This window comes from Convolutriloba macropyga, chromosome 12 (assembly GCF_964194025.1).
Source record: "Convolutriloba macropyga chromosome 12, txConMacr16.3, whole genome shotgun sequence".
Taxonomy (NCBI): Eukaryota; Metazoa; Xenacoelomorpha; order Acoela; family Convolutidae; genus Convolutriloba; species Convolutriloba macropyga.
In genome coordinates, this window is record NC_134479.1 from 43,111,439 (window position 1) to 43,139,264 (window position 27,826).

At 42.8% G+C, this 27,826-nt stretch overlaps 1 long non-coding RNA gene across 1 annotated transcript in view; it reads left to right on the plus strand.

Annotated features, from left to right (window-relative positions):
- Positions 1 to 27,826, plus strand: part of LOC142350767 (uncharacterized) — a 52,235-nt gene that overhangs the window by 781 nt on the left and 23,628 nt on the right. The gene's annotated exons all lie outside the window — the stretch shown is intronic.

Consider the following 27,826-nt stretch of genomic DNA (forward strand, 5'->3'; position numbering starts at 1 on the left):
GTCATAATTGGTGGTGGGGGCTATAAGTTATCTGGCCACTTCTATTCTGCCCCTTTGCGAAATTATGCCCCATGATAGGTTATTTGTCATGATTGGGGCTGGGGGCATCAAGTTATCTGACCAATTCTATTCTGCCCCTTCGCGAAATTATGCCCCATTATGGTATATTTGTCATAATTGGTGGTGGGGGCTATAAGTTATCTGGCCACTTCTATTCTGCCCCTTCGCGAAGTTATGCCCCATGATGGTTTATTTGTCATGATTGAAGCTGGGGGCAATAAGTCATCTGACCCCTTCTATTCTGCCCCTTCGCGAAATTATGCCCCATTGTGGTATCTTGACGTGATTGGGGTTGGGGGCTATAGGTTATCTGACCACTTCTATTCTGCCCCTCCGCGAATTTATGCCCTAATATGGTATATTTGTCGAGAATGGGGATGGGGGTATAAGTTATCTGATCACTTCTATTCTGCCCCTTGGCAAGTTTAGGCCCCATTTGGTATATTTATCAAGAATGGGGATGGGGGATAAAAGTTATCTGACCCCTTCTATTCCGCCCCTTCGCGAATTTATGCATCAATAGGGTATACTTGTCATAATTGGTGGTGGGGGCTATAAGTTATCTGGCCACTTCTATTCTGCCCCTTTGCGAAATTATGCCCCATGATGGTTTATTTGTCAGGATTGGGGGTGGGGGTATTAAGTTATCTGACCACTTCTATTCTGCCCCTTCGCGTGTTTATGCCCCATGATGGTTTATTTGTCAGGATTGGGGGTGGGGGTATTAAGTTATCTGACCACTTCTATTCTGCCCCTTCGCGTGTTTATGCCCCATGATGGTTTATTTGTCAGAATTGGGGGTGGGGGTATTAAGTTATCTGACCACTTCTATTCTGCCCCTTCGCGTGTTTATGCATCAATTTGGTATATTTGTCAAGAATGGGGATGGGGGGTATAAGTTATCTGACCAATTCTATTCTGCCAATTCGCGAAATTATGCCCCATTGTGGTATCTTGACGTGATTGGGGTTGGGGGCTATAGGTTATCTGACCACTACTATTCTGCCCCTCCGCGAATTTATGCCCCAATATGGTATATTTGTCGAGAATGGGGATGGGGGTATAAGTTATCTGATCACTTCTATTCTGCCCCTTCGCAAGTTTAGGCCCCATTTGGTATATTTATCAAGAATGGGGATGGGGGATAAAAGTTATCTGACCCCTTCTATTCCGCCCCTTCGCGAATTTATGCATCAATAGGGTATACTTGTCATAATTGGTGGTGGGGGCTATAAGTTATCTGGCCACTCCTATTCTGCCCCTTCGCGTGTTTATGCATCAATTTGGTATATTTGTCAAGAATGGGGATGGGGGGTATAAGTTATCTGACCAATTCTATTCTGCCAATTCGCGAAATTATGCCCCATTGTGGTATCTTGACGTGATTGGGGTTGGGGGCTATAGGTTATCTGACCACTTCTATTCTGCCCCTCCGCGAATTTATGCCCCAATATGGTATACTTGTCGAGAATGGGGATGGGGGTATAAGTTATCTGATCACTTCTATTCTGCCCCTTCGCAAGTTTAGGCCCCATTTGGTATATTTATCAAGAATGGGGATGCGGGATAAAAGTTATCTGACCCCTTCTATTCCGCCCCTTCGCGAATTTATGCATCAATAGGGTATACTTGTCATAATTGGTGGTGGGGGCTATAAGTTATCTGGCCACTTCTATTCTGCCCCTTTGCGAAATTATGCCCCATGATGGGTTATTTGTCATGATTGGGGCTGGGGGCATTAAGTTATCTGACCACTTCTATTCTGCCTCTTCTCGAAATTGTGCCCGATTATGATATATTTGTCATGATTGTGGGTGGGCGCATCAAGTTATCTGACCAATTCTATTCTGCCCCTTCGCGAAAATATGCCCCATTATGGTATATTTGTCATAATTGGTGGTGGGGGCTATAAGTTATCTGGCCACTTCTATTCTGCCCCTTCGCTAAATTATGCCCCATGATGGTTTATTTGTCAGGATAGGGGGTGGGGGTATTAAGTTATCTGACCACTTCTATTCTGCCCCTTCGCGTGTTTATGCCCCATGATGGTTTATTTGAAAGGATTGGGGGTGGGGGTATTAAGTTATCTGACCACTTCTATTCTGCCCCTTCGCGTGTTTATGCATCAATTTGGTATATTTGTCAAGAATGGGGATGGGGGGTATTAGTTATCTGACCAATTCTATTCTGCCACTTCGCGAAATTATGCCCCATTGTGGTATCTTGACGTGATTGGGGTTGGTGGCTATAGGTTATCTGACCACTTCTATTCTGCCCCTCCGCGAATTTATGCCCCAATATGGTATATTTGTCGAGAATGGGGATGGGGGTATAAGTTATCTGATCACTTCTATTCTGCCCCTTCGCAAGTTTAGGCCCCATTTGGTATATTTATCAAGAATGGGGATGGGGGATAAAAGTTATCTGACCCCTTCTATTCCGCCCCTTCGCGAATTTATGCATCAATAGGGTATACTTGTCATAATTGGTGGTGGGGGCTATAAGTTATCTGGCCACTTCTATTCTGCCCCTTCGCGAAGTTATGCCACATGATGGTTTATTTGTCATGATTGGGGCTGGGGGCAATAAATTATCTGACGACTTCTATTCTGCCCCTTCGCGAAATTATTCCCCATTATGGTATTTTTGTCAAGATTGGGGCTGAGCGCATCAAGTTTTCTGACCAATTCTATTCTGCTTCTTCGCGAGATTATGCTCCATTATGGTATATTTGTCATAATTGGTGGTGGGGGCTATAAGCTATCTGGCCATTTCTATTCTGCCCCTTCGCTAAATTATGCCCCATGATGGTTTGTTTGTCAGGATTGGGGGTGGGGGTATTAAGTTATCTGACCACTTCTATTCTGCCCCTTCGCGTGTTTATGCATCAATTTGGTATATTTGTCAAGAATGGGGATGGGGGGTATAAGTTATCTGACCAATTCTATTCTGCCAATTCGCGAAATTATGCCCCATTGTGGTATCTTGACGTGATTGGGGTTGGGGGCTATAGGTTATCTGACCACTTCTATTCTGCCCCTCTGCGAATTTATGCCCCAATATGGTATATTTGTCGAGAATGGGGATGGGGGTATAAGTTATCTGATCACTTCTATTCTGCCCCTTTGCAAGTTTAGGCCCCATTTGGTATATTTATCAAGAATGGGGATGGGGGATAAAAGTTATCTGACCCCTTCTATTCTGCCCCTTCGCGAGTTTATGCCCCCATTTGGTATATTTCTCATAAATGGGGATGGGGCGTATAAGTTATCTGACCATTTCTATTCTGCCCTTCGCGTAATTATGCCCCATTATGGTATATTTGTCATGATTGTGGGTGGGGGCAATAAAATATCTGACGACTTCTATTCTGCTCTTCGCGAAATTATTCCTCATTATAGTATATTTGTCATGATTGGGGGTGGGCGCATCAAGTTATCTGACCAATTCTATTCTGCCCCTTTGCGAAATTATGCCACATGATGGTTTATTTGTCATGATTGGGGGTGGGGACATTAAGTTAGCCGACCACTTCTATTCTGCCCCTTCGCGTAATTATGCCCCATTATGCTATATTTATGATGATTGGGGGTGGGGGATATAATTTATCTGGCCACTTCTCTTCTGCCCCTTCGCGAAATTATTCCTCATATTCTTCATGATTGGCGGTGGGCGCATCAAGTTATCTGACCAATTCTATTCTGCTCCTTCGCGTGTTTTTGCCCCAATATGGTATATTTGTCAAGAATAGGGATGGGAGTATAAGTTATCTTACCAATTCTATATTCTGCCCCTTCGCGAAATTATGCCCCATGATGGTTTTTTTTCTTGATTGGGGGTGGGGGCATTAAGTTTTCTGACCACTTCTATTCTGCCTCTTCGCGAAATTATGCCCCATTGTGGTATATTTGTCATGATTGGTGGCGGGGTATAATTTATCTGGCCACTTCTATTCTGCCTCTTCGCGAAATTATGCCCCACGATGGTTTATTTGTCATGATTGGGGGTGGGGGCATTAGGTTATCTGACCACTTCTATTCTGCTTCTTCTCGAAATTGTGCCCCATTATGGTATATTTGTCATGATTGGGGTTGGGCGCATCAAGTTATCTGACCAATTCTATTCTGCCCCTTCGCGAAATTATTCCTCATTATGGTATATTTGTCATGATTTGGAGTGGGGGCATTAAGTTATCTGACCACTTTTTATTCTGCCTCTTCTCGAATTCGCTCTCCATTATGGTATATTTGTCATGATTGTGGGTGGGGGCAATAAAATATCTGACGACTTCTATTCTGCTCTTCGCGAAAATATTCCTCATTATAGTATATTTGTCATGATTGGGGTGGGCGCATCAAGTTATCTGACCAATTCTATTCTGCCCCTTCGCGAAATTATGCCCCATGATGGTTTATTTGTCATGATTGGGGGTGGTGACATTAAGTTAGCCGACCACTTCTATTCTGCCCCTTCGCGTAATTATGCCCCATTATGCTATATTTGTGATGATTGGGGGTGGGGGATATAATTTATCTGGCCACTTCTATTCTGCCTCTTCGCGAAATTATGCCCCACGATGGTTTATTTGTCATGATTGGGGGTGGGGGCATTAGGTTATCTGACCACTTCTATTCTGCATCTTCTCGAATTCGCGCTCCATTATGGTATATTTGTCATGATTGTGGGTGGGGGCAATAAAATATCTGACGACTTCTATTCTGCTCTTCGCGAAAATATTTCTCATTATAGTATATTTGTCATGATTGGGGGTGGGCGCATCAAGTTATCTGACCAATTCTATTCTGCCCCTTCGCGAAATTATGCCCCATGATGGTTTATTTGTCATGATTGGGGTTGGGGACATTAAGTTAGCCGACCACTTCTATTCTGCCCCTTCGCGTAATTATGCCCCATTATGCTATATTTGTGATGATTGGGGGTGGGGGATATAATTTATCTGGCCACTTCTATTCTGCCCCATCGCGAAATTGTTCCTCATATTCGTCATGATTGTGGGTGGGGGCAATAAAATATATGACGACTTCTATTCTGCTCTTCGCGAAAATATTTCTCATTATAGTATATTTGTCATGATTGGGGGTGGGCGCATCAAGTTATCTGACCAATTCTATTCTGCCCCTTCGCGAAATTATGCCCCATGATGGTTTAATTGTCATGATTGGGGTTGGGGACATTAAGTTAGCCGACCACTTCTATTCTGCCCCTTCGCGTAATTATGCCCCATTATGCTATATTTGTGATGATTGGGGGTGGGGGATATAATTTATCTGGCCACTTCTATTCTGCCCCATCGCGAAATTGTTCCTCATATTCGTCATGATTGGGGGTGGGGGCATTAAGTTATCTGACCACTTCTATTCTGCATCTTCTCGAAATTGTGCCCCAGTATGGTATATTTGTCATGATTGGGGTTGGGCGCATCAAGTTATCTGACCAATTCTATTCTGCCCCAATATGGAATACTTGTCAAAAATGAGGATTGGAGGTATAAGTTATCTGACCACTTCTATTCTGCCCCTTCGCGAATATAAGCCCCAATATGGTATATTTGTCAAGAATGGGGATGGGGGTATAATTTATCTGACCACTTCTATTCTGCCCTATGGTGAATTTAGGCCCCAATCGGTATATTGTTCAAGAATGAGGATGGGAGGTATAAGTTATCTGACCACTTCTATTCTGCCACTTCGCGAAATTATGCCCCATTATGGTATATTTGTAATGATTGGGGATGAGGGCTATAGGTATCGGACCACTTGTTTTCTGCTCCTTTGCGAGTTTATGCACCAATATGGTATATTTGTCATGAATGGGAATGGGGGTATAAGTTATCTGACCACTTCTATTCTGCCGCTTCTCGAAATTATGCCCCATTGTGGTATATTTGTCATGATTGGGGGTGGGGGCTAAAAGTTATCTCACCACTTCTATTCTACCCCTTCGCGAATTTATTCCCCAATATGGTATATTTGTCAAGAATGGGGATGGGGGTACATATATCAAGATTAAAGGGCGGGGGCTATAAGTTATCTGACCAATTTTTTTCTGCCCCTTTGCGGAATTATGCCCCATTATGGTATATTTGTCATGATTAGGGGTGGGGGCTATAAGTTATTGGACCGTCTCTATTCTGCTCCTTTGCGAGTTTATGCACCAATATGGTATATTTGTCAAGAATGGGAATGGGGGGTATAAGTTATCTGACCACTTCTATTCTGTGGCTTCTCGAAATTATGCCTCATTGTGGTATATTTGTCAAGAATGGGAATGGGGGGTATAAGTTATCTGACCACTTCTATTCTGTGGCTTCTCGAAATTATGCCTGATTGTGGTATATTTGTCATGATTGGGGGTGGGCGCATCAAGTTATCTGACCAACTCTATTCTGCCCCTACGCGAAATTATGCCCCATGATGGTTTATTTGTCATGATTGGGGGTGGGGACATTAAGTTAGCCGACCACTTCTATTCTGCCTCTTCGCGTAATTATGCCCCATTATGCTATATTTGTGATGATTGGGGGTGGGGATATAATTTATGTTATTGGACCATCTCTATTCTGCTTATAATTTATGTTATAAGTTATTGGACCATCTCTATTCTGCTCCTTTGCGAGTTTATGCACCAATATGGTATATTTGTCAAGAATGGGAATGGGGGGTATAAGTTATCTGACCACTTCCATTCTGTGGCTTCTCGAAATTATGCCTCATTGTGGTATATTTGTCAAGAATGGGAATGGGGGTATAAGTTATCTGACCACTTCTATTCTGTGGCTTCTCGAAATTATGCCTCATTGTGGTTTATTTGTCAAGAATGGGAATGGGGGGTATAAGTTATCTGACCACTTCTATTCTGTGGCTTCTCGAAATTATGCCTGATTGTGGTATATTTGTCATGATTGGGGGTGGGCGCATCAAGTTATCTGACCAATTCTATTCTGCCCATTCGCGAAATTATGCCCCATTATGGTATATTTGTCATGATTAGGGGTGGGGGCTATAAGTTATTGGACCGTCTCTATTCTGCTCCTTTGCGAGTTTATGCACCAATATGGTATATTTGTCAAGAATGGGAATGGGGGGTATAAGTTATCTGACCACTTCTATTCTGTGGCTTCTCGAAATTATGCCTCATTGTGGTATATTTGTCAAGAATGGGAATGGGGGGTATAAGTTATCTGACCACTTCTATTCTGTGGCTTCTCGAAATTATGCCTGATTGTGGTATATTTGTCATGATTGGGGGTGGGCGCATCAAGTTATCTGACCAATTCTATTCTGCCCCTTCGCGAAATTATGCCCCATTATGGTATATTTGTCATGATTAGGGGTGGGGGCTATAAGTTATTGGACCGTCTCTATTCTGCTCCTTTGCGAGTTTATGCACCAATATGGTATATTTGTCAAGAATGGGAATGGGGGGTATAAGTTATCTGACCACTTCTATTCTGTGGCTTCTCGAAATTATGCCTCATTGTGGTATATTTGTCAAGAATGGGAATGGGGGGTATAAGTTATCTGACCACTTCTATTCTGTGGCTTCTCGAAATTATGCCTGATTGTGGTATATTTGTCATGATTGGGGGTGGGCGCATCAAGTTATCTGACCAATTCTATTCTGCCCCTTCGCGAAATTATGCCCCATTATGGTATATTTGTCATGATTAGGGGTGGGGGCTATAAGTTATTGGACCGTCTCTATTCTGCTCCTTTGCGAGTTTATGCACCAATATGGTATATTTGTCAAGAATGGGAATGGGGGGTATAAGTTATCTGACCACTTCTATTCTGTGGCTTCTCGAAATTATGCCTCATTGTGGTATATTTGTCAAGAATGGGAATGGGGGGTATAAGTTATCTGACCACTTCTATTCTGTGGCTTCTCGAAATTATGCCTGATTGTGGTATATTTGTCATGATTGGGGGTGGGCGCATCAAGTTATCTGACCAATTCTATTCTGCCCCTTCGCGAAATTATGCCCCATGATGGTTTATTTGTCATGATTGGGGGTGGGGACATTAAGTTAGCCGACCACTTCTATTCTGCCCCTTCGCGTAATTATGCCCCATTATGCTATATTTATGATGATTGGGGGTGGGGGATATAATTTATCTGGCCACTTCTCTTCTGCCCCTTCGCGAAATTATTCCTCATATTCGTCATGATTGGGGATGGGCGCATCAAGTTATCTGACCAATTCTATTCTGCTCCTTCGCGTGTTTTTGCCCCAATATGGTATATTTGCGGAATTATGCCCCATTATGGTATATTTGTCATGATTAGGGGTGGGGGCTATAAGTTATTGGACCATCTCTATTCTACTCCTTTGCGAGTTTATGCACCAATATGGTATATTTGTCAAGAATGGGAATGGGGGGTATAAGTTATCTGACCACTTCTATTCTGTGGCTTCTCGAAATTATGCCTCATTGTGGTATATTTGTCAAGAATGGGAATGGGGGGTATAAGTTATCTGACCACTTCTATTCTGTGGCTTCTCGAAATTATGCCTGATTGTGGTATATTTGTCATGATTGGGGGTGGGCGCATCAAGTTATCTGACCAATTCTATTCTTCCCCTTCGCGAAATTATGCCCCATGATGGTTTATTTGTCATGATTGGGGGTGGGGACATTAAGTTAGCCGACCACTTCTATTCTGCCCCTTCGCGTAATTATGCCCCATTATGCTATATTTGTGATGATTGGGGGTGGGGGATATAATTTATCTGGCCACTTCTATTCTGCCCCATCGCGAAATTGTTCCTCATATTCGTCATGATTGGGGGTGGGCGCATCAAGTTCTCTGACCAATTCTATTCTGCTCCTTCGCGTGTTTTTGCCCCAATATGGTATATTTGCGGAATTATGCCCCATTATGGTATATTTGTCATGATTAGGGGTGGGGGCTATAAGTTATTGGACCATCTCTATTCTACTCCTTTGCGAGTTTATGCACCAATATGGTATATTTGTCAAGAATGGGAATGGGGGGTATAAGTTATCTGACCACTTCTATTCTGTGGCTTCTCGAAATTATGCCTCATTGTGGTATATTTGTCATAATTGGGGTGGGCGCATCAAGTTATCTGACCAATTCTATTCTGCCCCTTCGCGAAATTATGCCCCATGATGGTTTATTTGTCATGATTGGGGGTGGGGACATTAAGTTAGCCGACCACTTCTATTCTGCCCCTTCGCGTAATTATGCCCCATTATGCTATATTTGTGATGATTGGGGGTGGGGGATATAATTTATGTTATTGGACCATCTCTATTCTGCTTATAATTTATGTTATAAGTTATTGGACCATCCCTATTCTGCTCCTTTGCGAGTTTATGCACCAATATGGTATATTTGTCAAGAATGGGAATTGTGGGTATAAGTTATCTGACCACTTCTATTCTGTGGCTTCTCGAAATTATGCCTCATTGTGGTATATTTGTCATGATTGGGGGTGGGCGCATCAAGTTATCTGACCAATTCTATTCTGCCCCTTCGCGAAATTATGCCCCATGATGGTTTATTTGTCATGATTGGGGGTGGGGACATTAAGTTAGCCGACCACTTCTATTCTGCCCCTTCGCGTAATTATGCCCCATTATGCTATATTTGTGATGATTGGGGGTGGGGGATATAATTTATCTGGCCACTTCTATTCTGCCCCATCGCGAAATTGTTCCTCATATTCGTCATGATTGAGGGTGGGTGCATCAAGTTATCTGACCAATTCTATTCTGCTCCTTCGCGTGTTTTTGCCCCAATATGGTATATTTGTCAAGAATAGGGATGGGAGTATAATTTATCTGGCCACTTCTATTCTGCCCCACGATGGTTTATTTGTCATGATTGGGGGTGGGGGCATTAAGTTATCTGACCAATTTTATTCTGCCCCTTCGCGAAATTATTCCTCATTATGGTATATTTGTCATGATTGGGAGTGGGCGCATCAAGTTATTTGACCAATTCTATTCTGCCCCTTCGCGGATTTATGCCCAATTAGGGTATATTTGTCATGATTGGTGGTGGGCGCATCAAGTTATCTGACCAATTTTATTCTGCATCTTCTCGAAATTGTGCCCCAGTATGGTATATTTGTCATGATTGGGGTTGGGCGCATCAAGTTATCTGACCAATTTTATTCTGCCCCTTCGCGAAATTATTCCTCATTATGGTATATTTGTCATGATTGGGAGTGGGCGCATCAAGTTATCTGACCAATTCTATTCTGCCCCTTCGCGGATTTATGCCCAATTAGGGTATATTTGTCATGATTGGTGGTGGGGGCTATAATTTATCTGGCCACTTCTATTCTGCCTCTTCGCGAATTTATGCCCCATGATGGTTTATTTGTCATGATTAGGGGTGGGGCATTAAGTTATCTGACCACTTCTATTCTGCCTATTCTCGAAATTGTGCACCATTATGATATATTTGTCATGATAGGGGTTGGGCGCATCGAGATATCTGACCAATTCTATTCTGCCCCTTCGCGAAATTATGCCCCATTATAATATATTTGTCATGATTGGGGGTGACTGGAAGTGTCGGGGGCTATAAGATACCTGACCACTTCTATTGTGCCCCATCGCGCGTTTTTAACCCAATATGGAATACTTGTCAAAAATGAGGATTGGAGGTATAAGTTATCTGACCACTTCTATTCTGCCCCTTCGCGAATATAAGCCCCAATATGGTATATTTGTCAAGAATGGGGATGGGGGTATAATTTATCTGACCACTTCTATTCTGCCCTATGGTGAATTTAGGCCCCAATCGGTATATTGGTCAAGAATGAGGATGGGAGGTATAAGTTATCTGACCACTTCTATTCTGCCACTTCGCGAAATTATGCCCCATTATGGTATATTTGTAATGATTGGGGGTGAGGGCTATAGGTATCGGACCACTTGTATTCTGCTCCTTTGCGAGTTTATGCACCATTATGGTATATTTGTCATGAATGGGAATGGGGGTATAAGTTATCTGACCACTTCTATTCTGCCGCTTCTCGAAATTATGCCCCATTGTGGTATATTTGTCATGATTGGGGGTGGGGGCTAAAAGTTATCTGACCACTTCTATTCTAACCCTTCGCGAATTTATTCCCCAATATGGTATATTTGTCAAGAATGGGGATGGGGGTACATATATCAAGATTAAAGGGTGGGGGCTATAAGTTATCTGACCAATTTTTTTCTGCCCCTTTGCGGAATTATGCCCCATTATGGTATATTTGTCATGATTAGGGGTGGGGGCTATAAGTTATTGGACCATCTCTATTCTGCTCCTTTGCGAGTTTATGCACCAATATGGTATATTTGTCAAGAATGGGAATGGGGGGTATAAGTTATCTGACCACTTCTATTCTGTGGCTTCTCGAAATTATGCCTCATTGTGGTATATTTGTCATGATTGGGGGTGGGCGCATCAAGTTATCTGACCAATTCTATTCTGCCCCTTCGCGAATTTATTCCCCAATATGGTATATTTGTCAAGAATGGGGATGGGGTAAAAGTTATCTCACCACTTCTTTTCTGCCCCTTCGCAAAATTATGCCCCATTATGGTACATTTGTCAAGATTAAGTAGTGGGGGCTAGAAGTTATCGGACCACTTCTATTCTGCCCCTTCGCGTATTTATGCCCCAATATGGTATATTTGTCAAGCTTGTGGATGGGGGTATAAGTTATCTGACCACTTCTATTCTGTCCCTTCGCGAATTTATGCCCCAATATGGTATATTTGTCACAAATAGGGATGGGGGTAAAAGTTATCTGACCACTTCTACTCTGCCCCTTCGCGAGTTTAGGCCCCAATCTAGTATATTTGTCAAGAATGGGGATGGGGGTATAGGTTATCTGACCACTTCTGTTCTGCCCCTTTGCGAAGTTATGCCCCATTGTGGGAATTTGACATGATTGAAGGTGGGGCCTATAAGTTATCTGACCACTTCTATTCTGCCCCTTCGCGAATTTATGCCCCAAAAAGGTAAATTTGTCACAAATTGGGATGGGGGTAAAAGTTATCTCACCACTTCTAGTCTGCCCTTTCGCGAGTTTAGGCCCCAATTTGGCATATTTGCCAAGAATGGGGATGGGGGCATAGGTTATCTGACCACTTCTATTCTGCCCCTCGGCGAAATTATGCCCCATTATGGTATATTTGTCATGATTGGGGTTGGGGCATTAACTTAACTGACCACTTCTATTCTGCTTCTTCGCAGAATTATGCCTCATTATGGTATATTTGTCATGATTGGGGGTTGGGGCTATAAGTTATCTATCTGACCCTTCTCTTCTGCCCCTTAGCGAAATTATGCCCCATTATGGTATAAATGTCGTGATTGGGGACGGGGGTTATAAGTTGTCGGACCACTTCTATTCTGCCTCTTTGCGAGTTTATGCACCAAGATGGTGTTTTTGTCAAGAATGGGAATGGGGGTATAAGTTATCTGACCACTTCTATTCTGCCTCTTCGCGAAACTATGCCCCACTATGATACATTTTTCAAGAATGGGTATGTGGGGTATAAGCTGTCTGACCACTTCTTTTCTGCCCATTCTCGAAAGTATGCCCCATTGTGGTATATTTGTCATGATTGGGGATGGGGGTATAAACTCTGACCACTTCTTTTCTGCCCCTTTGTCAATTTATGCCCCAATATGGTATATCTGTCAAGAATGGAGATGGCGGTATAAGTTATTTGACCACTTCTATTCTGCCCCTTTGCAAGTTTAGGCCCAAATTTGGTATATATTTCGAGAATGCGGATGTGGTTATAGGTTATCTGACCACTTCTATTCTGCCCCTTTGCGAAATTACGCCCATTATGGTATAATTGTCATGATTGTTGTGGGGGCATTAAGTTATCTGACCACTTCTATTCTGTCCTTCGCAAAATTATGCTCCATTATGGTATGTTTGTCATAAATGGGGTTGGGGGCATTAAGTTGCCTGACCGCTTCTAATTTGCCCCTTCGCAAAAATATGCCCCATTATGTTATATTTGTCAGGGGTGGGGATGGGGGTAAAGGTTATCTGAACACTTCTTATCTGCCCCTTTGCGAAATTATGCTCCGTTATGGTATATTTGTCATGATTGGGGTGGGGGAATTAAATTATCTGACCACTTCTATTCTGCCCTTTCGCAAAATTAGGCCCCATTATGGTATATTTGTCATTACTGAGGGTAGGGCCTATAAGTAATCTGACCACTTCTATTCTGCCCCTTCGCAAAGTTATGCTCCATTATGGTATATTTGTCATCATTGGGGGTGGGGGCTAAGTTATCTGACCACTTCTATTCTGCTCTTTCGCGAAATTCTGCTCCAATATGGTATATTTGTCAAGAATGGAGATGGGGGTATAAGCTATCTGACCACTTCTTTTCTGCACTTCGCAAAATTATGCCCCATTAAGGTATATTTTTTATGATTGTGGTGGGGGCATTAAGTTGTCTGACCACTTCTATTCTGCCCCTTCGCGAAATTATGCCCCATTATGGTATATTTGTCATGATTGGGGTGCGTGCAATAAGTTATCTGACCACTTCTATTCTGCCGCTTAGCTTAAGTATGCCCCATTTTGTTATATTTGTCATGATTGGGGATGGGGGCTACAAGTTATCTGACCACTTCTATTCTGCCCTTCGCAAAATTATGCCCCATTCTGGTATATTTGTCATAATTGGGGGTTGGGGCTATAAGTTATCTGACCACTTCTATTCTGCCCATTGCCGAAATTATGCCCCTATTTGGTATGTTTGTCATGATTGGGGTGGGGCATTAAGTTGTCTGACTGCTTCTATTCTGCCCCTTCGCAAAGTTATGCTCCATTATGCTATATTTGTCATCATTGGGGGTGGGGGCTAAGTTATCTGACCACTTCTTTTCTGCCCCTTTGCAAAATTATGCCCCATTATGGTATATTTGTCATGATTGGGGTGCGGGCAATAAGTTATCTGACCACTTCTATTCTGCCGCTTAGCTAAAGTATGCCCCATTATGGTATATTTGTCATGATTGTGGATGGGGGCTACAAGTTATCTGACCACTTCTATTCTGCCCCTTTGCGAAATTAAGCCCGATTGTGGTATATTTGTCACGATTCGGGACGGGGGCTATAAGTTATCGGATCACTTCTATTCTGTCCCTTTGCGAGGTTAGGCCCCAATATGGTATATTTGTCAAGAATGGGGATGGGGGTATAGGTTATCTGACCACTTCTATTCTGCCCCTTTGCGAAATTATGCCCCAATATGGTATATTTATCAATAATGGGATGGGGTATAAGTTATCTGACCACTTCTTTTCTGCCCCTTCGCGAGTTTAGGCCCCAATATGATATTTTTTTAAAGAATGGGGATGGGGGTATAGGTTATCTGACCACTTCTTTTCTGCCCCTTCGCGAAATTCTGCCCCATTATGGTATATTTGTCATGATTGGGGCGGGGGCATTAAGTTGTCTGACCACTTCTATTCTGCCCCTTTGCGAAATTATGCCCCATGATAGGTTATTTGTCATGATTGGGGCTGGGGGCATTAAGTTATCTGACCACTTCTATTCTGCTCTTTCGCGAAATTCTGCTCCAATATGGTATATTTGTCAAGAATGGAGATGGGGGTATAAGCTATCTGACCACTTCTTTTCTGAACTTCGCAAAATTATGCCCCATTAAGGTATACTTTTTATGATTGTGGTGGGGGCATTAAGTTGTCTGACCACTTCTATTCTGCCCCTTCGCGAAATTATGCCCCATTATGGTATATTTGTCATGATTGGGGTGCGTGCAATAAGTTATCTGACCACTTCTATTCTGCCGCTTAGCTTAAGTATGCCCCATTTTGTTATATTTGTCATGATTGGGGATGGGGGCTACAAGTTATCTGACCACTTCTATTCTGCCCTTCGCAAAATTATGCCCCATTCTGGTATATTTGTCATAATTGGGGGTTGGGGCTATAAGTTATCTGACCACTTCTATTCTGCCCATTGCCGAAATTATGCCCCTATATGGTATGTTTGTCATGATTGGGGTGGGGCATTAAGTTGTCTGACTGCTTCTATTCTGCCCCTTCGCAAAGTTATGCTCCATTATGCTATATTTGTCATCATTGGGGGTGGGGGCTAAGTTATCTGACCACTTCTTTTCTGCCCCTTTGCAAAATTATGCCCCATTATGGTATATTTGTCATGATTGGGGTGCGGGCAATAAGTTATCTGACCACTTCTATTCTGCCGCTTAGCTAAATTATGCCCCATTATGGTATATTTGTCATGATTGTGGATGGGGGCTAAAAGTTATCTGACCACTTCTATTCTGCCCCTTTGCGAAATTAAGCCCGATTGTGGTATATTTGTCACGATTCGGGACGGGGGCTATAAGTTATCGGATCACTTCTATTCTGTCCCTTTGCGAGGTTAGGCCCCAATATGGTATATTTGTCAAGAATGGGGATGGGGGTATAGGTTATCTGACCACTTCTATTCTGCCCCTTTGCGAAATTATGCCCCAATATGGTATATTTATCAATAATGGGATGGGGTATAAGTTATCTGACCACTTCTTTTCTGCCCCTTCGCGAGTTTAGGCCCCAATATGATATTTTTTTAAAGAATGGGGATGGGGGTATAGGTTATCTGACCACTTCTTTTCTGCCCCTTCGAGAAATTCTGCCCCATTATGGTATATTTGTCATGATTGGGGTGGGGGCATTAAGTTGTCTGACCACTTCTATTCTGCCCCTTCGCAAAATTGTGCCCCATTATGGTATATTGGTCAGGAATGGGGATGGGGGTTATAGCTTATCTGATCACTTCTACTCTGCTCCTTCGCAAAATTATGCCCCATTATGGTATATTTGTCATAATGGGGGTGGGGGCATTAAGTTATCTGACCACTTCTATTCTGTCCCTTCGCAAAATTATGCCCCATTATGGTATATTTGTCATAATTGGGGGTTGGGGCTATAAGTTATCTGACCACTTCTATTCTGCACTTCGCAAAATTATGCCCCATTAAGGTATATTTTTTATGATTGTGGTGGGGGCATTAAGTTGTCTGACCACTTCTATTCTGCCCCTTCGCGAAATTATGCCCCATTATGGTATATTTGTCATGATTGGGGTGCGTGCAATAAGTTATCTGACCACTTCTATTCTGCCGCTTAGCTTAAGTATGCCCCATTTTGTTATATTTGTCATGATTGGGGATGGGGGCTACAAGTTATCTGACCACTTCTATTCTGCCCTTCGCAAAATTATGCCCCATTCTGGTATATTTGTCATAATTGGGGGTTGGGGCTATAAGTTATCTGACCACTTCTATTCTGCCCATTGCCGAAATTATGCCCCTATATGGTATGTTTGTCATGATTGGGGTGGGGCATTAAGTTGTCTGACTGCTTCTATTCTGCCCCTTCGCAAAGTTATGCTCCATTATGCTATATTTGTCATCATTGGGGGTGGGGGCTAAGTTATCTGACCACTTCTTTTCTGCCCCTTTGCAAAATTATGCCCCATTATGGTATATTTGTCATGATTGGGGTGCGGGCAATAAGTTATCTGACCACTTCTATTCTGCCGCTTAGCTAAATTATGCCCCATTATGGTATATTTGTCATGATTGTGGATGGGGGCTAAAAGTTATCTGACCACTTCTATTCTGCCCCTTTGCGAAATTAAGCCCGATTGTGGTATATTTGTCACGATTCGGGACGGGGGCTATAAGTTATCGGATCACTTCTATTCTGTCCCTTTGCGAGGTTAGGCCCCAATATGGTATATTTGTCAAGAATGGGGATGGGGGTATAGGTTATCTGACCACTTCTATTCTGCCCCTTTGCGAAATTATGCCCCAATATGGTATATTTATCAATAATGGGATGGGGTATAAGTTATCTGACCACTTCTTTTCTGCCCCTTCGCGAGTTTAGGCCCCAATATGATATTTTTTTAAAGAATGGGGATGGGGGTATAGGTTATCTGACCACTTCTTTTCTGCCCCTTCGCGAAATTCTGCCCCATTATGGTATATTTGTCATGATTGGGGTGGGGGCATTAAGTTGTCTGACCACTTCTATTCTGCCCCTTCGCAAAATTGTGCCCCATTATGGTATATTGGTCAGGAATGGGGATGGGGGTTATAGCTTATCTGATCACTTCTACTCTGCTCCTTCGCAAAATTATGCCCCATTATGGTATATTTGTCATAATGGGGGTGGGGGCATTAAGTTATCTGACCACTTCTATTCTGTCCCTTCGCAAAATTATGCCCCATTATGGTATATTTGTCATGATTTGGGTTGGGGCTAAAAGTTATCTGACAACTTCTATTCTGTCCCTTTGCGAAATTATGCCCCATTATGGTATATTTGTCATGATTGGGGTGGGGGCTATAAATTATCGGAGCACTTCTATTCTGACCCTTTGCGAGTTTTTGCACCAATATTGTATATTTCTCAAGAATGGTGATGGGATATAAGTTATCTGACCACTTCTTTTCTGCCCCTTCGCGAGTTTAGGCCCCAATATGGTATATTTTTCAAGAATGGGGATGGGGGTATAGGTTATCTGACCACTTCTATTCTTCCCCTTTGCGAAATTATGCCCCATTATGGTATAATTGTCATAATTGGGGTGGGGGCGTTAAGTTGTCTGACCACTTCTATCCTGCCACTTCGCAAAATTGTGCCCCATTATGGTATATGGGTCAGCAATGGGGAGGGGGTTGTAGCTTATCTGATCACTTCTACTCTGCCCCTTCGCGAAATTATGCCCCATTATGGTATATTTGTCACGATGGGGGTGGGGGCATTAAGTTATCTGACCACTTCTCTTCTGCCCCTTCGCAAATTTATGCCCCATTATGGTATATTTGTCATGATTTGGTGTGGGGGATATAATTTATCTGGCCACTTCTATTCTGCCCCTTCGAGAAATTATGCCCCACGTTGGTTTATTTGTCATGATTGGGGCTGGGGGCATTAAGTTATCTGACCACTTCTATTCTGCCCCTTTGCGAAATTATGCCCCATTATGGTATATTTGTCATGATTGGGGTGGGGGCTATCAATTATCGGAGCACTTCTATTCTGCCCCTTTGCGAGTTTATGCACCAATATGGTATATTTCTCAAGAATGGTGATGGGGTATAAGTTATCTGACCACTTCTTTTCTGCCCCTTTTGCGAGTTTAGGCCCCAATATGGTATATTTTTCAAGAATGGGGATGGGGGTATAGGTTATCTGACCACTTCTATTCTGCCCCTTTGCGAAATTGTTCCCCATTATGGTATATTTGTCATGATTGTGGTGGGGGCGTTAAGTAGTCTGACCACTTCTATCCTGCCCCTTCGCAAAATTGTGCCCCATTAAGGTATATTGGTCAGGAATGGGGATGGGGGTTATAGCTTATCTGATCACTTCTACTCTGCCCCTTCGCGAAATTATGCCCCATTATGGTATATTTGTCACGATGGGGGTGGGGGCATTAAGTTATCTGACCACTTCTATTCTACCCCTTCGCGAAAATATGCCCCATTATGTTATATTTGTCATGATTGGGGTGGGGGCATTAAGTTGTCTGACCAGTTCTATCCTGCCCCTTCGCAAAATTGTGCCCCATTATGCTATATTGGTCAGGAATGGGGATGGGGGTTATAGCTTATCTGATCACTTCTACTCTGCCCCTTCGCGAAATTATGCCCCATTATGGTATATTTGTCACGATGGGGGGGGCATTAAGTTATCTGACCACTTCTATTCTACCCCTTCGCGAAATTACGCCCCATTATGTTATATTTGTCATGATTCGGGTGCGGGCAATAAATTATCTGACCACTTCTATTCTGCTTCTTCGCGAAATTAGACCCCATTATTGTATATTTGTCACGTTTGGGGGTGGGGGCTATAAGTTATCGGGTCACTTCTATTCTGTCCCTTTGCAAGTTTATGCACCAATATTGTATATTTGTCAAGAATGGGGATGGGGTATTAGTTATCTTACCAATTCTATTCTGCTCCTTCGCGTGTTTATGCCCCAAAATGGTATATTTTTCAAGAATGGGGATGGGGGTATAGGTTATCTGACCACTTCTTTTCTGCCCCTTCGCGAAATTCTGCCCCATTATGGTATATTTGTCATGATTGGGGTGGGGGCATTAAGTTGTCTGACCACTTCTATTCTGCCCCTTCGCAAAATTGTGCCCCATTATGGTATATTGGTCAAGAATGGGGATGGGGGATATAGCTTATCTGATCACTTCTACTCTGCCCCTTCGCGAAATTATGCTCCATTATGGTATATTTGTCATGATGGGGGTGGGGGCATTAAGTTATCTGACCACTTCTATTCTGTCCCTTCGCAAAATTATGCCCCATTATGGTATATTTGTCATGATTTGGGTTGGGGCTAAAAGTTATCTGACACCTTCTATTCTGCCCCTTTAAGAAATTATGCCCCATTATGGTATATTTGTCATGATTGGGGTGGGGGCTATAAATTATCGGAGCACTTCTATTCTGCCACTTTGCGAGTTTATGCACCAATATGGTATATTTCTCAAGAATGCTGATGGGGTCTAAGTTATCTGACCACTTCTTTTCTGCCCCTTCGCGAGTTTAGGCCCCAATATGGTATATTTTTCAAGAATGGGGATGGGGGTATAGGTTATCTGACCACTTCTATTCTGCCCCTTTGCGAAATTATGCCCCATTATGGTATATTTGTCATGATTGGGGTGGGGGCGTTAAGTTGTCTGACCACATCTATTCTGCCCCTTCGCAAAATTGTGCCCCATTATGGTGTATTGGTCAGGAATGAAGATGGGGGTTATAGCTTATCTGATCACTTCTACTCTGCCCCTTCGCGAAATTATGCCCCATTATGGTATATTTGTCACAATGGGGTTGGAGGCATTAAGTTATCTGACCACTTCTCTTCTGCCCCTTCGCAAAATTATGCCCCATTATGTTATATTTGTCATGATTTGGGTTGGGGCTAAAAGTTATCTGACACCTTCTATTCTGCCCCTTTAAGAAATTATGCCCCATTATGGTATATTTGTCATGATTGGGGTGGGGGCTATAAATTATCGGAGCACTTCTATTCTGCCACTTTGCGAGTTTATGCACCAATATGGTATATTTCTCAAGAATGCTGATGGGGTCTAAGTTATCTGACCACTTCTTTTCTGCCCCTTCGCGAGTTTAGGCCCCAATATGGTATATTTTTCAAGAATGGGGATGGGGGTATAGGTTATCTGACCACTTCTATTCTGCCCCTTTGCGAAATTATGCCCCATTATGGTATATTTGTCATGATTGGGGTGGGGGCGTTAAGTTGTCTGACCACATCTATTCTGCCCCTTCGCAAAATTGTGCCCCATTATGGTGTATTGGTCAGGAATGAAGATGGGGGTTATAGCTTATCTGATCACTTCTACTCTGCCCCTTCGCGAAATTATGCCCCATTATGGTATATTTGTCACAATGGGGTTGGAGGCATTAAGTTATCTGACCACTTCTCTTCTGCCCCTTCGCAAAATTATGCCCCATTATGTTATATTTGTCATGATTTGGTGTGGGGCTATAAGTTATCTGACCACTTCTATTCTACCCCTTCGCGAAATTATGCCCCATTATGTTATATTTGTCATGATTGGGGTGCGGGCAATAAATCATCTGACCACTTCTATTCTGCCTCTTCGCGAAATTAGGCCCCATTATGGTATATTTGTCACGATTGGGGGTGGGGGCTAAAAGTTATCGGATCACTTCTATTCTGTCCCTTTGCAAGTTTACGCACCAATATGGTATATTTGTCAAGAATGGGGATGGGGTATTAGTTATCTTACCAACTCTATTTTGCTCCTTCGCGTGTTTATGCCCCAAAATGGTATATTTGTCAAGAATGCGGATGGGGGTATAGGTTATCTGACCACCTCTATTCTGCCCTTTCAAGAAATTATGCCCATTATGGTATATTTGGCATGATTGGGGTGCGGTCATTAAGTTGTCTGACCACTTCTATTCTGCCCCTTCGCAAAATTAGGCCCCATTATGGTATATTTGTCACGTTTGGGGGTGGGGGCTATAAGTTATCTGACCACTTCTATTCTACCCCTTCGCGAAATTATGCCCCATTATGTTATATCTGTCATGATTGGGGTGCGGGCAATAAATTATCTGACCACTTCTATTCTGCTTCTTCGCGAAATTAGGCCCCATTATGGTATATTTGTCACGTTTGGGGGTGGGGGCTATAAGTTATCGGATCACTTCTATTCTGTCCCTTTGCAAGTTCATGCACCAATATGGTATATTTGTCAAGAATGGGGATGGGGTATTAGTTATCTTACCAACTCTATTTTGCTCCTTCGCGTGTTTATGCCCCAAAATGGTATATTTGTCAAGAATGCGGATGGGGGTATAGGTTATCTGACCACTTCTTTTCTGCCCTTTCAAGAAATTATGCCCATTATGGTATATTTGTCATGATTGGGGTGCGGTCATTAAGTTGTCTGACCACTTCTATTCTGCCCCTTCGCAAAATTGTGCCCCATTATGGTATATTGGTCAGGAATGGGGATGGGGGATATAGCTTATCTGATCACTTCTACTCTGCCCCTTCGCGAAATTATGCTCCATTATGGTATATTTGTCATGATGGGGTGGGGGCATTAAGTTATCTGACCACTTCTATTCTGTCCCTTCGCAAAATTATGCCCCAATATGGTATATTTGTCATGATTTGGGTTGGGGCTAAAAGTTATCTGACAACTTCTATTCTGCCCCTTTGCGAAATTATGCCCCATTATGGTATATTTGTCATGATTGGGGTGGGGGCTATAAATTATCGGATCACTTCTATTCTGTCCCTTTGCAAGTTTATGCACCAATATGGTATATTTGTCAAGAATGGGGATGGAGTATTAGTTATCTTACCAACTCTATTTTGCTCCTTCGCGTGTTTATGCCCCAAAATGGTATATTTTTCAAGAATGGGGATGGGGGTATAGGTTATCTGACCACTTCTTTTCTGCCCCTTCGCGAAATTCTGCCCCATTATGGTATTTTTGTCATGATTGGGGTGGGGGCATTAAGTTGTCTGACCACTTCTATTCTGCCCCTTCGCAAAATTGTGCCCCATTATGGTATATTGGTCAGGAATGGGGATGGGGGATATAGCTTATCTGATCACTTATACTCTGCCCCTTCGCGAAATTATGCCCCATTATGGTATATTTGTCATGATTGGGGTGGGGGCTATAATTTATCGGAGCACTTCTATTCTGCCCCTTTGCGAGTTTATGCACCAATATGGTATATTTCTCTAGAATGGTGATGGGGTATAAGTTAACTGACCACTTCTTTTCTGCCCCTTCGCGAGTTTAGGCCCCAAAATGGTATATTTTTCAAGAATGGGGATGGGGGTATAGGTTATCTGACCACTTCTATTCTGTCCCTTTGCGAAATTATGCCCCATTATGGTATATTTGTCATGATTGGGGTGGGGGCGTTAAGTTGTCTGACCACATCTATTCTGCCCCTTCGCAAATTGTGCCCCATTATGGTGTATTGGTCAGGAATGGGGATGGGGGTTATAGCTTATCTGATCACTTCTACTCTGCCCCTTCGCGAAATTATGCCCCGTTATGGTATATTTGTCACAATGGGGGTGGGGGCATTAAGTTATCTGACCACTTCTCTTCTGCCCCTTCGCAAAATTATGCCCCATTATGGTATATTTGTCATGATTTGGGGTGGGGCTATACGTTATCTGACCACTTCTATTCTACCCCTTCGCGAAATTATGCCCCATTATGTTATATTTGTCATGATTGGGGTGCGGGCAATAATTTTTCTGACCACTTCTATTCTGCCTCTTCGCGAAATTAGGCCCCATTATGGTATATTTGTCACGATTGGGGGTGGGGGCTATAAGTTATCGGATCACTTCTATTCTGTCCCTTTGCAAGTTTATGCACCAATATGGTATATTTGTCAAGAATGGAGATGGGGTAATAGTTATCTTACCAACTCTATTCTGCTCCTTCGCGTGTTTATGCCCCAAAACGGTATATTTTTCAAGAATGGGGATGGGGGTATAGGTTATCTGACCACTTCTTTTCAGCCCCTTCGCGAAATTCTGCCCCATTATGGTATATTTGTCGTGATTGGGGTGGGGGCATTAAGTTGTCTGACCACTTCTATTCTGCCCGTTCGCACAATTGTGCCCCATTATGGTATATTGGTCAGGAATGGGGATGGGGGATATAGCTTATCTGATCACTTCTACTCTGCCCCTTCGCGAAATTATGCTCCATTATGGTATATTTGTCATGATTGGGGTGGGGGCATTAAGTTATCTGACCACTTCTATTCTGTCCCTTCGCAAAATTATGCCCCATTATGGTATATTTGTCATGATTTGGGTTGGGGCTAAAAGTTATCTGACAACTTCTATTCTGCCCCATTGCGAAATTATGCCCCATTATGGTATATTTGTCATGATTGGGGTGGGGGCTATAGATTATCGGAGCACTTCTATTCTGCCCCTTTGCGAGTTTATGCACCAAAATGGTATATTTCTCAAGAATGGTGATGGGGTATAAGTTAACTGACCACTTTTTTTCTGCCCCTTTGCGAGTTTAGGCCCCAAAATGGTATATTTTTCAAGAATGGGGATGGGGTATAGGTTACATGACCACTTCTATTCTGCCCCTTTGCGAAATTATGCCCCATTATGGTATATTTGTCATGATTGGGGTGGGGTCGTTAAGTTGTCTGACCACATCTATTCTGCCCCTTCGCAAAATTGTGCCCCATTATGGTGTATTGGTCAGGAATGGGGATGGGGGTTATAGCTTATCTGATCACTTCTACTCTGCCCCTTCGCGAAATTATGCCCCATTATGGTATATTTGTCACAATGGGGGTGGGGGCATTAAGTTATCTGACCACTTCTCTTCTGCCCCTTCGCAAAATTATGCCCCATTATGGTATATTTGTCATGATTTGGGGTGGGGCTATACGTTATCTGACCACTTCTATTCTATCCCTTCGCGAAATTATGCCCCATTATGTTATATTTGTCATGATTGGGGTGCGGGCAATAAATTATCTGTACACTTCTATTCTGCCTCTTCGCGAAATTAGGCCCCATTATGGTATATTTGTCACGATTGGGGGTGGGGGCTATAAATTATCGGATCACTTCTATTCTGTCCTTTTGCAAGTTTATGCACCATTATGGTATATTTGTCAAGAATGGCGATGGAGTATTAGTTATCTTACCAATTCTATTCTGCTACTTCGCGTGTTTATGCCCCAGAATGGTATATTTGTCAAGAATGGGGATGGGGGTATAGGTTATCTGACCACTTCTATTCTGCCCCTTCAAGAAATTATGCCCCATTATGGTATATTTGTCATGATTGGGGTGGGGGAATTAAGTTGTCTGACCACTTCTATTCTGACCCTTCGCAAAATTGTGCCCCATTATTGTATATTGGTCAGGAATGGGGATGGGGCTTATATGTTATCGGACCACTTCTATTCTGCTCCTTCGGGAAATTATGCCCCATTATGGTATATTTGTCATGATTGGGGTGGGGGCATTAAGTTGTCTGACCACTTCTATTCTGCCCCTTCGCAAAATTGTGCCCCATTATGGTATATTTGTCAAGAATGGGGATGGGGGTATAGGTTATCTGACCACTTCTATTCTGCCCCTTCAAAAAATTATGCCCCATTATTGTATAATTGTCATGATTGGGGTGGGGGCATTAAGTTGTCTGACCACTTCTATTCTGCCCCTACGCAAAATTGTGCCCCATTATGTTATATTGGTAATGAATGGGGATGGGGTTTATAGGTTATCTGACCACTTCTATTCTGTCCCTTCTCAAAATTGTGCCCCATTATGGTATAATTGTCATGATTGGGGTGGGGGCATTAAGTTATCTGACCACTTCTATTCTGCCCCTACGCAAAATTGTGCCCCATTATGGTATATTGGTCATGAATGGGGATGGGGGTTATAGGTTATCTGACCACTTCTATTCTGCCCCTTCGCAAAACTGTGCCCCATTATGGTATAATTGTCATAATTGGGTAGTGGGCATTAAGTTATCTGACCCCTTCTATTCTGCCCCTTCGCAAAATTATGCCCCATTATGGTATAATTGTCATAATTGGGTTGGGGGAATTAAGTTATCTGACCTCTTCTATTCTGCCCCTTCGCGAAAATCTGCCCAATTATGGTATATTTGTCATGATTCGGGGTGGGGGCTATAAATTATCGGAGCATTTCTATTCTGCCCCTTTGTGAGTTTATGCATCAACATGGTATATTTGTCAAGAATGGGGATGGGGTTAGTTATCTGACCACTTCTATACTGCCCCTTCGCGAGTTTAGGCCCCAATATGGTATATTTGTCAAAAATGGGGATGGGGGGTAAAGGTTATCCGGCCACTTCTATTCTGCCACTTTGCGAAATTATGCCCCATTATGGTATAATTGTGATGATTGGGGTGGGGGCATTAAGTGATCTGACCACTTCTATTCTGCCCCTTCGCGAAATTATGTCCCATTAAGGTATATTTGTCATGATTGTGGGTGGGGGCTATAGGTTATCTAATCACTTCTATTCTGTCCCTTTGCAAGTTTATGCTCCAATATTGTATATTTGGCAAGAATGGGGATGGGGGTATAAGTTATCTGACCACTTCTATTCTGGCACCTCGCGTGTTTATGCCCCATTATGGTATATTTGTCAAGAATGGGGATGGGGGTATAAATCATCTCACCACTTTTATTCTGCCCCTTCGCCAAATTATGCCCCATTATGGTATATTTTTCATGATTGGGGATGTGGGCCATAAGTTATCTGAACCCTTCTATTCTACCCCTTTACGAAATTATGCCCCATTATGGTATATTTGTCATAATTGGGGGTTGGGGGCTATAAGTTATCTGACCAATACTATTCTGCCCCTTCGCGAATTTTTGCCCCAATATGCTATATTTGTCAAGAATGGGGATGGGGGTATAAGTTATCTGACCACTTCCATTCTGTCTCTTCGCGAAATTATGCCCCATTAAGGTATATTTGTAAAGATTGGGGGTGGGGGCTAAAAGTTATCTGACCACTTCTACTGTGCCCCTTCGCGAATTTATGTCCCATTATGGTTTATTTGTCTTGATTGGGGTTGGAGGCCAAAAAATATCTGACCACTTTTTTTCCGCCCCTTTGCGAAATTATGCCCCATTATGGTATATTTTTCAAGAATGGGGATGAGGGTATAAGTTATCTGACCACTTCTATTCTGCCACCTCGCGAGTTTATGCCCCAATATGGTATATTTGTCAAGAATGGGGATGGGGGTATAAGTCATCTGACCACTTTCATTCTGCCCCTTCGCGAATTTATGCCCCATTATGGTATATTTTCCATTATTGGGGATGTGGGCTTTAAGTTATCTGACCCCTTCTATTCTACCCCTTTGCGAAATTATGCCCCATTATGGTATTTTTGTCATGATTGGGGGTGTGGGCTATAAGTTATCTGACCGATTCTTTTCTGCCCCTTCGCGATTTTATGCTCCAATTTGCACTATTTGTCAAGAATGGGGATGGGGGTATAAGTTATCTGACCACTTTCATTCTGCCTCTTCGCGAAATTATGTCCCATTATGGTATATTTGTAAGGATTGGGGCTGGGGGCTATATGTTATCTGACCACTTCTACTGTGCCCCTTTGCGAAAATATGTCCCATTTTGATATATTTGTCTTGATTGGGGTTGGAGTCCAAACATTATCTGACCACTCTTTTTCTGCCCCTTCGCAAAATTATGCCCAATTATGGTATACTTGTCAAGAATGGGGATGGGGGTATAAGTTATCTTACCACTTCCATTCAGCCTCTTCGCGAAATTATGCCCCATAATGGTTTATTTTTAAAGATTGGGTTTGGGGGCTATAAGTTATCTGACCACTTCTACTCTGCCCCTTCGCAAAATTATGGCCCATTATGGTATATTTGTCATGATTGTGGGTGGGGGCTAAGTTATCTGACCACTTCTATTATGCCCCTTCGCGAGTTTGAACCCCAATATGGTATAATTGTCAAGAATGGGGATGGGGGTAGAGGGTATCCGACCACTTCTATTCTGCCCCTTCGCAAAATTATGCCCCAACTTTGTATATTTGTCATGATTGGGGTTGGGGCATTAAGTTATCGGAGCACTTCTATTCTGCCCCTCTGCGGGTTTATGCACCAATATGGTATATTTGTCAAAAATGGGGATGGGGTTATAAGTTATCTGACCACTTCTATTCTGTCCCTTCTCGAGTTTAGTCCCCAGTATGGTATATTTGTCAAGAATGGGGATGGGGGATCGAGGTTATCCGACCAACTCTATTCTGCCCCATCGCAAACATATGGCCCATTAAGGTATATTTGTCATGATTGGGATGGGGGCATTAAGTTATCTGACCACTTCTAATCTGCACCTCTGCGAAATTATGCCCCATTAAGGTATATTTGTCATGATTGTGGGTGGGGGCTATAGGTTATCTAATCACTTCTATTCTGCCTCTTCGCAAAAATATGCCCCATTATAGTATACTTGTCATGATTTTGGGTGGGGGCTATAAGTTATCTGACCACTTCCAATCGACCCCTTCGCGATTTTTATGCCCCAATATGCTATGTTTGTCAAGAATGAGGATGGGGG